Raw genomic sequence first — 10,695 nt, forward strand, 5'->3', positions numbered from 1 at the left:
TCTTACAATGTGTTATTCACTCTACAATGGCTTATTTTAACTGTTTTCAGAGTTCTTGGCTTTCAATATTAAAACTGTAGAAATAAAAATGGTAATATTTTATTACTGATGAAAAGAACCACCCCACAAATGTTGGCAATTTGAAATAAACAGAAAATGCTGGAAATATGCAGCGGGTCAGTTAGCATCTGAAAAGGAAAGGCAGGTAATTGTGATGTCTTATCGCTGAGTGTGGATTTTCTGGTGTTGCTGCTTGAGGGATGGCTGGGCGAGGTGTGTAGTCACGGGGTGACTTAAAGGGTGAGTGGATTTCCTGTGGAGTCAACTATCTATTGCAGAGTAAAGATCAATTAAAACTGTTTCGCAAGGGGACTCATCTGTTATCAAGGGTTGAAATTTAGAGGGCACTGTCAATGACAGGTCTCAAGCTCCCCTGGTAGCCCGGAGTTTATGCAGCCAGCAGCTGAGCCACACAGACCAGAAAGGCTCCAGGGTCAATCCACTGTCTGTGCTGATCTCACAACACCAGGTTATAGTCCAACAGTTTTATTTGAAAATCACAAGCTTTCGGAGGCTTTCTCCTTCGTCACCTGACGAAGGAGAAAGCCTCCGAAAGCTTGTGATTTTCAAATAAAACTGTTGGACTATAACCTGGTGTTGTAAGATTCTTTACATTTGTCCACCCCAGTCCATCACCGGCATCTCCACATCAGTGCTGATCTCAGCTCCGATTTCCACTGCCCCCATGAGTCAAGTGCCCCTGTTGTGCTGCACAGGCGCCCACACCTATTATTCAAATGACCCCGTGCCAAGGATCATTGGCAAGTCACAGCAGCGGACGAAAGCACCACCCCTCCCCTCTCCTCCCCCCAACCCCCCACACATACTTCCAGCGGAACAACAGGGCTGTGGAATTTGTTCCTACATTTTCACAAATTATAAATATATTTTAAAAATGGGCTCCTCTGCATGGTATTATTTTTCGTGAAAAGTACCTTTGGATTTGCACTGGGTTTCCATACGTGGCAAACGATGGGCTAAACACTTCATGATGACACCTTTCTATTTTACTCTACCACTATTCTCCAGCTCTGCTGAAGATGTGATTCTTGCTGGATTTGGTTCCTTGGGTGCTGGCTGTTCGGCAGTAACTTACTGAAGTGGCCATGACCATATCAACTGTGGACGGCACCATAGCTGAGGCTAATCTTGTCCTCACCTGATATCCACTACTTTCCACAGTGGTCCCTGGATAGTGATCAAGTTCTTCTCCCTCGCCCAGCGATGCTGAGGGTAACTGTAGTGCCCAGGCAAATATCAGCTAACTGAACATGAATCGAAGCCAGGACCTTTTGGCACCTATGTACATCATTCAATGTACTAGGCCACTGGAGGACATTAACATACACACGTACTGCAACAGACCAAGAAGGCAGCTTACCACCACCTTCTCAAGGGCAGCTAGGGATGGGCAATAAATGTCAGACTTGCTAGCAACACCCATATACCAAGAATGAATTTTTAAAAACCCGCTATAAGTTTAATGGTGATCCAGCAGACCGCCTGGAAACTTTTTAAACTTTAAATTTAAATTTGGAAATTTTGCAGTTGAGGAAATGACACAGCCAGCACCTCCTCAAGGTCATCTCAGTCCAGTTTGGCTCTGATTACACTGCATTTTTTGTGTCATTGTGAAGCCAAAACCACTTTTCAGCAACACAAATATGCAGCATGACTATCCTATTAATGATTGAAGACACAGTTACACTAATCCCAACTGCTATCCATTTGATCTGAAACACCTCATACAGAAACAAAGCAGGGAGGCAGAGCCTCGCATTGTGAAAGTCACAGTGTGCATGATTAATAATTGCCTTGTACACACAAACAACACCACAACCCACATGCACTAAGTGCAAAGCGATATGCAAAGTGCTATTCACACGTAACAGGAAACTGGCATAATTCCAATCTGGAGCTGCTGTCACAAGTTGCTTGTGTACTGATGCCATTTTAGATCAAAGTATGAGGGACTGGTGTCCATGAGCCAGTCCTTAGTGTTTACACTGCTAAATCCAGCTTCCTTTTCCCAGGGCAACAACAACATGCATTTATATAGCGCCTTTAATGCAGTAAAACATCCCAAGGCACTTCAGAGGAGCGTAATCAAACAAAAATTGACACCAAGCCAAAGAAGGAGACTTTAGGACTGGTGACCAAAAGCTTGATCAAAGAGGTAGGTTTTAAGGAGAATCGTAAACGAGGGGGGAGAGGCGCAGAGGCGCTGAGGTTTAGGGAGGAAATTCCAGAGCTTAGGGCCTATGCAGCTGAAGGCAAGGCCACCAATGGTGGGGCGAAGGAATTGGGGGATGCACAAGAGGCCAGAATTGGAGGAATGCAGAGTTCTCAGAGGGTTGAATGGCTGGAGGAGGTTACAGAGACTCATAGACCCATGAAAACTGGGTCTATGTGTCTGCCACTGGAAAAGGGAGAGAGGTATAAAAGAGAAAATGCTAGGATCTGGCTCACAGATGTCAGTCTCTCAGAATCTAAACTAAATCAGTGGCAGTACAAAAGTGGCTATAGTGTATGGTGATTTCCTCCATTCAAATTCAACCTAGATTCAAATCATTTGAATCGTCATACAGTGTGGCTTAAGTTAAACAAGTGTTTAATTCAGCTCTGTTTTCAATTAACATTCAAAGAACTATTTTTACATTAAAATACTGCAGAGCTTAGCTTTGATGAACAATAAGGTGAATGAATATTAAGTTTTAATTAAGTCTTCAGAAATAATATTAATTTTTTCATGTGTAAAATGAAAAATAACATTAGTTCAAAAGTTGCAGCACAAATGTAGTGTACAGTATTTGGAGGACTAAATAAATACCATAAACAGGGCCTGGGAATTTTTGTGGCAAAACACTTTGAGAGGTTGTAGATATATGAAGTGATTAAGTAACATCCAGATGCCACGTCTGAGCTCTCCCGTCTGGCTGAGTTGCCAGTCGAGCAGTGAAAATACAGACTGCAAAAAAAATATCAAAACTGTCTGCAGACAATCAAGGGTTTAAAAAAAGACAAAACATGAATTCAGCTCGGCAAGCTATTTGTTAATGAAATTATTTACAGATGATCTGCAAGATGAATAGTTAGTGTCCAATGTCAGACAGTGGTTCTATTGTCAATGTTTGATAACAGGAGGAGGGGGGGACCACAGCAGATATGGTAAACTGGCTGTGCAAAGGATAAAACTTCAGCTCTTCCATTTCTTTATACCTACCATCTGATAATTAAAACAATCAACAACTGGATTAGAATTCAATAAATGACAGGGACAGTGATTCTATTCATGGAACAGTTTTTTTTCTCGCAGTGGGGTAAATTAAGGCCAGAGGTTTTGACGATAAACCAAGATCACAGCCTGCAGGAATGATGGAATCATTATATTTAAAGTTAAAATATTCCTCTTCTAGCTTGGTTTTCTTTCACCTTCCTTAATTTTCTAGCCTCTTCTTCTGATCGTGATGACTCTTGCGAGGCTACAGTTCCAGCCGTTCCTCCAGTACTTCACCTAAATGTCCATCCTTCACGCTTGAGCCTAGGTCAGCTGGCTATTCGCCTGTGGCGGAGGCATCACAGCCGTCTGATGCTGTATTTTTGCAGCAGCAACTTTTGCTTGATAGTACGAAAGACTGAGTACACTCTGCCCGACTACCAGAGGAGCCAAGGGCTAATGTACCACCATGACTGTTGCCCTGGTTGAGATGTTAACTCAGTACAGATAGGGGAATAAAACCTGTACTTTCTAGCCTTCATGACGTACCAGCAGACCAGGTGGTCTATTTGCTCATTAAGACATTGGGGCTCTCTGCAGTTTATTTCCCCAAAGTTATACACTGAAATCTATTCCAAAATTTATTTCATTCTAACTGACCTATTTAGTGGAATGGTTGCACGTTGACTAGTCATTTCTAGGACAACCCACATCTCCTATTACTAACATGAATTTACTTCAGGACTGAGCTATTAAATGTGTGCAACCATAAAGGTTTTGCTAATGTAAAATGCTAAATGCTATTAGCCAAAATATCTATCTTGGCATAAGGGCGAGAATCTTTTTTAGCCCCTGTGTTGACTTGTATCCCAGAAGGGTTAGCATCTTCTGGGGAGGAGAGAAAGAGAAAACAATTAGAAAAAATTAAGTTATTTTGGTTTATTTGGAAAATATGAAATATATCTAGTTTACATTCAGCATTAGAAATGTTTCAAATTTAACCTATATAAATGTTGTACATTCAACAGCTTGTGGCTATTTTGAAAGTGCTGTGTTGCCTACAAAACAACCATCTCGATTGTTACATCTGTTAAAAATCAAATGCAATCAATAAACATGTTAAAACAGAGCCCCTGTGATGTCTTGGTGAGTTTATTCAGTAACTAGCTGACTTATTTGAGTCATGTTTGATCCACACTCTGGCTTGTGCAACAGTGGGGGTGTTAAAATTGACTTCAGCACGTTTGCATTGGGGAGAGGAAAATTGTCCCCGAGTTCCCACTCCTCCTCGCTCTCCCGTGATCCCTGCTGGAAGTTCGCCTGCAATCAAATAGCCTGTGGGCAGTCACCGTCAATTCTCACTTGGTCTAACTACTCGGGGGCAATGCCGCCTCTGTAACAAGAGGAGGAGAGGAAATCCATTCTCTACGTTATATTGGATTAGTAATCATTGCAAAATCATTTTCACTACACTCGCTGAGACATACTGGGAGTTATGGGGAAAACACGTTACACCTGACGTAACAGGAAATACAGCTGCATACTTTTTCCTGTAGCTGGTAAATTTAAACTGTATCAAACTTCAGAAGAAAATTGAAGAAAATGCCAAGAATAAATGGGATCTTCAAACTATTTTACCTTGTAAAACAAATATTCTTGAAGGTATAGTTCTTACATATTCTGAAGTGCTATAATAATAAACCAAGGTTGCTATAATGTGTTGTGCAACTCCAGAACCTCTCATTGTTCAACTACAGAATGAATGCTGACTTTTTGTTTCCTTTGTTTAGCATTCGCTGCAAGCAGGATATCCGTCAGACTCGCCCATCTGCTTTACCTTAATGCTGTGCATTCAGATGTGGTCCGAATTTGCACCAGAATCAGAACTACTGTACCTCGCAATTTTTTGGTGTCAGGAAGTTATTAAAATAATGACCTTCTGAATAAAAAATTAACACTAAAAAAAAATCTGTTTCGAGTTTAAAAGCAGAGGATAAGGTTTCAAATAATCAAGTGTCATTCAAGTTTAATTAATTTAAAATCTTCTCAATTCAGTAACATTCTGTTACACAAGACAGCATTAAGTTTACAAACTGCTCCCGAATCAACATAACAACAATGTAACAACTTGCATTTATATAGCGCCTTTAACATAGAAAAACATCCCAGGGCACTTCACCGATGCGTAATCAGCCAAAATTTGGATGCTGAGCCAAAGGAGATATTAGGAGGCGTACATAAAAGCTTAGTCAAAGAGATGGATTTTAAGGAGGGGCTTAAAGGAGAAGAGGGAGGTGGAGAAGCAGAGAGATTTAGGTAAGGAGTTCCAGAGCATAGGGCCTAGATTGCTGAAGGCATGGCCACCAATGGTGGGAAGAAGGGACCGGGGAATCCACCAGAATTGCAGAAATGCATTTTCTGCAGCATTGTTCACGGAGCTGAGTCCAGAAGCATCCATCCAATCCTCCCTTAAATTTTTTCCGCACCATCTGCCTCTCTTCCTCCCCCCACACCCACAAAAGGATCTCTCTCTCCTCTCTGTAACAGATCTCCCTCCCTTGCTGGCTCAATGGTGTCTCTCTATCAATGTCTCCCTTGCCTGAGACTGAAGAAGTGGCGTGCGGATGAAGAGGGGTCTGGAGCCGAGGTTGGCAACTTAAGTGGGGAGATGGGGCTTGGAACGGCAACATTTTGGAGATTGGGGCACACATCTGCCTAGGCTGGGAGAGAAGCAAGAACTGGGCCTGCCAGGGGTGAGAGCTGAATCCTTGGAGGAAGTCAGAAGGCTATCAAAGAATCAGGTTTGGGAACCCTACAGTTTGTGGTGGGAGAGAGGCATTAAACAGGAGGCTGGATTAGGGCAGTGTGAGGATTGGGGCAGTGCTAGTCAGATGGTTGAGAGAAGAATACAGCACAGGGGCGTGGGACAAGATGGTGACCATCAGATACTTCATCCTGGATGTTATTAGTTGTCACTAGATGCTATAATTTATTCTATTACTGTTATATTGGAAAGAGTGAAGTCATTGTCTTCAGCCCCCACAACAAACTCCATTCCCTCACCACCCACACCAACCCCTCTCTAGCTACTGTCTTAGGCTGAACCAGACTGTTTGCAACCTCAGCATCCTGTTCCATTATGAGCTGAGTTTCCAACCCCACATCCTTTCCATCACAAAGACTGTTTACTTCAACCTCCATAACAATGCCTATCTTTGCCTGTACCTCAGCCCATCTGTTGCTGAAATCCTCATGCGTGCCTTTGTCATCTATAGGCTAAATTACTCTAATGCTCTCCTTGCAGGCCTCCCCCTCCACCATCCTGCTGCTTACATCTTATCCTGCACCATCACGTTTACCCATCACCCTCATCCTTGCAGACCTACATTGGCCCTTGGTCCCCCAGTGCATCAAATTTAAAATTGCTGTCTTTGTCTTTAAGTATCTTCATGGCTTCACTGCCACTTCTTACCATGGTAACCTCCTCCAGCCCCAACAAGATCCCCCCCACCCCCATCCCACCCCAATTCTCTGAGTCTGGCATCTTGTGCATCTTCCTTCTCTTTGCCTGCCTATTGGCAATGGTGCCTTCAAAGCTTAGGCCCCATGCTTCGGAATTCACCCCCAAGGCATCTCTGCCTTGCCATTTCCCTCTCTTCCTTTAAGGCCCTCCTTAAAACCCAATTCTTTGAGCAATCTTTTGGTAAACCCTGCTAATCTCTCCTTTGGCTCGGTCTTCGTTTTTCCTTATGCCTCTTTGAATTGCCTTGGGACGGTTTTTCATGTTAAAGCTACTATATAGATGGAAGTTGTTGCTGTTACTAGTTTGTCCCCTAGCCAGATGCTACAATTTAATCTATTATTAATCTATCACTTACCTTGTTATTTCCCAGTTGCTTTCATTAATTCTATCACTATTTCTACTCTCTGTTGCTCTTATTATTTGCCAGTTACCATAATCCGGCAAATTAGTATTTACACTATATTACAACAACTTGTATTTATATACAGGCCTTTAATGTAGAAAAAAGTGCCAAGACATCTCCTAGAATCGTAATCAGACAAAGAATTGACACTGAGCCAAAGAAAAAGATATAAGGAGCGGTGACTAAAAGCCTGGTCAAAGAGGTAAGTTTTAAGCAGGCATTTAAAAGAGGACAGAGAGGTAGAAAAGCGAAGAGGTTTAGGAAGGGAATTCCAGAGCTTATGGCCTAGACGGCACAGCCACCAATGGTGGGATTAAGGGACTGGAGGATGCATAAGAGGCCAGAGTTGGAAGAACGCGGAGTTAGGGTAGGGCTGGAGGATGTTAGAGATAGGGAGGGTGTGGTCATGAAGGAGTTTGAACATAAGGATGAGAATTTTAAAGGTGAGGCCAAAGACTGTGGCCAGAGAGAGAGATGGAATCAGTGGTGAGGGAATAGAGTTGTGGGGGGCTAAGACAATGGCTTTGGTCTTCCCATTGTTTCATTGCAGAAAATTGCGGGCCACCCAGGACTGGATGTTGGACTATCAAGCTGACATCACTGGCAGTGGAGGGGTCAAGAGAGGTGGTGGAGAGGTAGAACTGGGTGTCATAAGCATACGTATGGAACCTGATGTCATATCTTTGGATGTCGCCAAGGGGCAGCATGTAGATGAGGAAAAGGAGGGGCCCAAGGATAGATCGTATTGGGACTCCAGAGGAACGGTGTGGGAGCAGGAAGAGAAGCAATTGCAGGAGATTTTCCAGCTACAATTGGATAGGTAAGAGTGGAACCAAGCGAGGGCAGTCCCACTTAGCTGGACAATGGAGGAGGGCTGTTGGAGGAAGATGGTGTTGTCAACCGTGTCAAAGGCTGCAGGGAGGTCGAGAAGTACCAGGAGGGAGAGGTTTTTACCAGGGGCGGACGCAGAAGTGGGGTTGGAAGCAGGAAGAGATATGAATGGTGAGGGATACAGAGAAGTGATGAGAGAGACCTGGGGGTTTGCATACAGAAATCTTTGAAGGTGGCAGAACAAGTTGATAAGGCTGTTAAAAAAGCACATGGGATCTTTGGCTTTACAAATAGAGGCATAGAGTACAAAAGCAAGAAAGTTATGTAAACCTTTGTAAATCACTGATTAGGCCTCAGCTGGAGTATTGTGTCTAATTCTGGGCACCACACTTTAGGAAGGATGTCAAGGCCTTGGAGAGGGTGCAGAGGAGATTTACTAGAATGGTACCAGGGATGAGGAACTTCAGTTACATAGAGAGACTAGAGAAGCTGGGATTATTCTCCTTAGAGTAAAGACGGTTAAGGGGAGATTTAATAGAGGCATTCAAAATCATGCAAGGAACAAATAAGGAGAAACTGTTTCCACTGGCAGAAAGGTTGATAACCAGAGGACAGAGAGTTAACGCAATTGGTCAAAAAGCCAGAGGTGAGATGAGGAGAATGTTTTTTACGAAGCGAGTTATTATGATCTGGAATGCACTGCCTGAAAGGGTGATGGAAGCAGATTCAATAGTAACTTTCAAAAGGGAATTGGATAAATACTTGAAGGGAAAAAATTGCACAGCTATGGGGAAAGAGCAGGGGAGTGGGACTAAATGGATAGCTCTTTCAAAGAGCCGGCACAGGCATGATGGGCCAAATGGGCTCCTTCTGTGCTGTAAGAGTCTATGATCCCACGATTGTCTGTAATTGAGAAAACAGAAATAGAGGCCATGTGAGATGGGCAGGGTCAAGGAGGTCTCCATAAATATGGGGAGGAGAGTTTATATGGAGGGAGACGCTAAAGGACGACAGGAGAGCAGTGAATTGAGATGGAGGTAGAAATCACCGAGGATGAGGGAGGAACCCATTAAGGATATTTCCATGAGAAACTCCCCCGTTATTTCCCAGTTGCTAAAATCTATTATTACCCTCCCTTATTTCCCAATTGCTATAATCTATTATCTGTTACTCCTCCTATTATTTCCTAGTTGCTATAATCTATTATAAAAACAGAAAATGCTGGAAATACTCAGCAAGTCAGGCAGCATCCATGGAGAAAGAAACAGAGTTAACGTTTCAGGTTGATACTTTTCATCAGAACAGCAGTTATCCATCATCTGCATTACTTTGCTTTTGCGATAATCTATTGTTGTTCTCTAGTACCCCCCATTATTTCCCAGTTGTTATAATCTATTATTACTCGCTAATACCCCTCATTATATAACAGTTGTTATAATCTATTATTACTCTCTAATACCTCCTTGATTTCCCAGTTGCTATAATCTATTATTGCTCTCTGTTACTCCCACTTTATTTCCCAGTTGCTATAATCTATTATTACTCGCTAATACCCCTCATTACATAACAGTTGTTATAATCTATTATTACTCTCTAATACCCCCTTGATTTCCCAGTTGCTATAATCTATTATTGCTCTCTGTTATTACCTCATTATTTCCTCGTAGCTGTAATCTATTATTGCTCTCTGTTATTCCCTCATTATTTCTCAGTTGCTATAATCTATGATTACTCTGTTATTCCCTCATTATTTCCTAGTTGCTGTAATCTATTATTGCTCTTTGTTATTCCCTCATTATTTCCTAGTTGCTGTAATCTATTATTGCTCTCTGTTATTCCCTCATTATTGCCTAGTTGCTGTAATCTATTATTACTCTCTGTTATTCCCTCATTATCCCCTAGTTGCTGTAATCTATTATTGCTCTTTGTTATTCTCTCATTATTTCCTAGTTGCTGTAATTAATTATTGCTCTCTGCTATTCCCTCATTATTTCCTCGTTCTGTAATCTATTATTACTGTTATTCCCTCATTATTGCCTAGTTGCTGTAATCTATTATTACTCTCTGTTATTCCCTCATTATTCCCTAGTTGCTGTAATCTATTATTGCTCTTTGTTATTCTCTCATTATTTCCTAGTTGCTGTAATTAATTATTGCTCTCTGCTATTCCCTCATTATTTCCTCGTTCTGTAATCTATTATTACTGTTATTCTCTCATTATTTCCTAGTTGCTGTAATCTATTATTGCTCTCTGTTATTCCCTCATTATTCCCTAGTTGCTGTAATCTATTATTGCTCTTTGTTATTCCCTCATTATTTCCCAGTTGCTGTAATCTATTATTGCTCTCTGTTATTCCCTCATTATTGCCTAGTTGCTGTAATCTATTATTGCTCTCTTTTATTCCCTCATTATTACCTAGTTGCTGTAATCTATTATTGCTCTCTGTTATTCCCTCATTATTGCCTAGTTGCTGTAATCTATTATTACTCTCTGTTATTCCCTCATTATTCCCTAGTTGCTGTAATCTATTATTGCTCTTTGTTATTCACTCATTATTTCCTAGTTGCTGTAATTAATTATTGCTCTCTGCTATTCCCTCATTATTTCCTCGTTCTGTAATCTATTATTACTGTTATTCTCTCATTATTTCCTAGTTGCTG

The 10,695-nt window shown here is 41.7% G+C and overlaps 1 protein-coding gene and 1 long non-coding RNA gene across 2 annotated transcripts in view; one reads left to right on the forward strand and one right to left on the reverse strand.

Moving 5' to 3' along the window:
- LOC137344519 (acidic mammalian chitinase-like) overlaps positions 1 to 10,695 on the reverse strand; it is a 179,126-nt gene that overhangs the window by 101,478 nt on the left and 66,953 nt on the right. The gene's annotated exons all lie outside the window — the stretch shown is intronic.
- LOC137344517 (uncharacterized) lies at positions 1,483 to 5,205 on the forward strand. The gene is made up of 3 exons (XR_010968371.1): positions 1,483 to 2,236; positions 3,510 to 4,939; positions 5,068 to 5,205. It is a non-coding gene; the product is annotated as an uncharacterized lncRNA (long non-coding RNA).

Source organism: Heptranchias perlo, chromosome 27 (genome assembly GCF_035084215.1).
Source record: "Heptranchias perlo isolate sHepPer1 chromosome 27, sHepPer1.hap1, whole genome shotgun sequence".
Classification (NCBI taxonomy): domain Eukaryota; kingdom Metazoa; phylum Chordata; class Chondrichthyes; order Hexanchiformes; family Hexanchidae; genus Heptranchias; species Heptranchias perlo.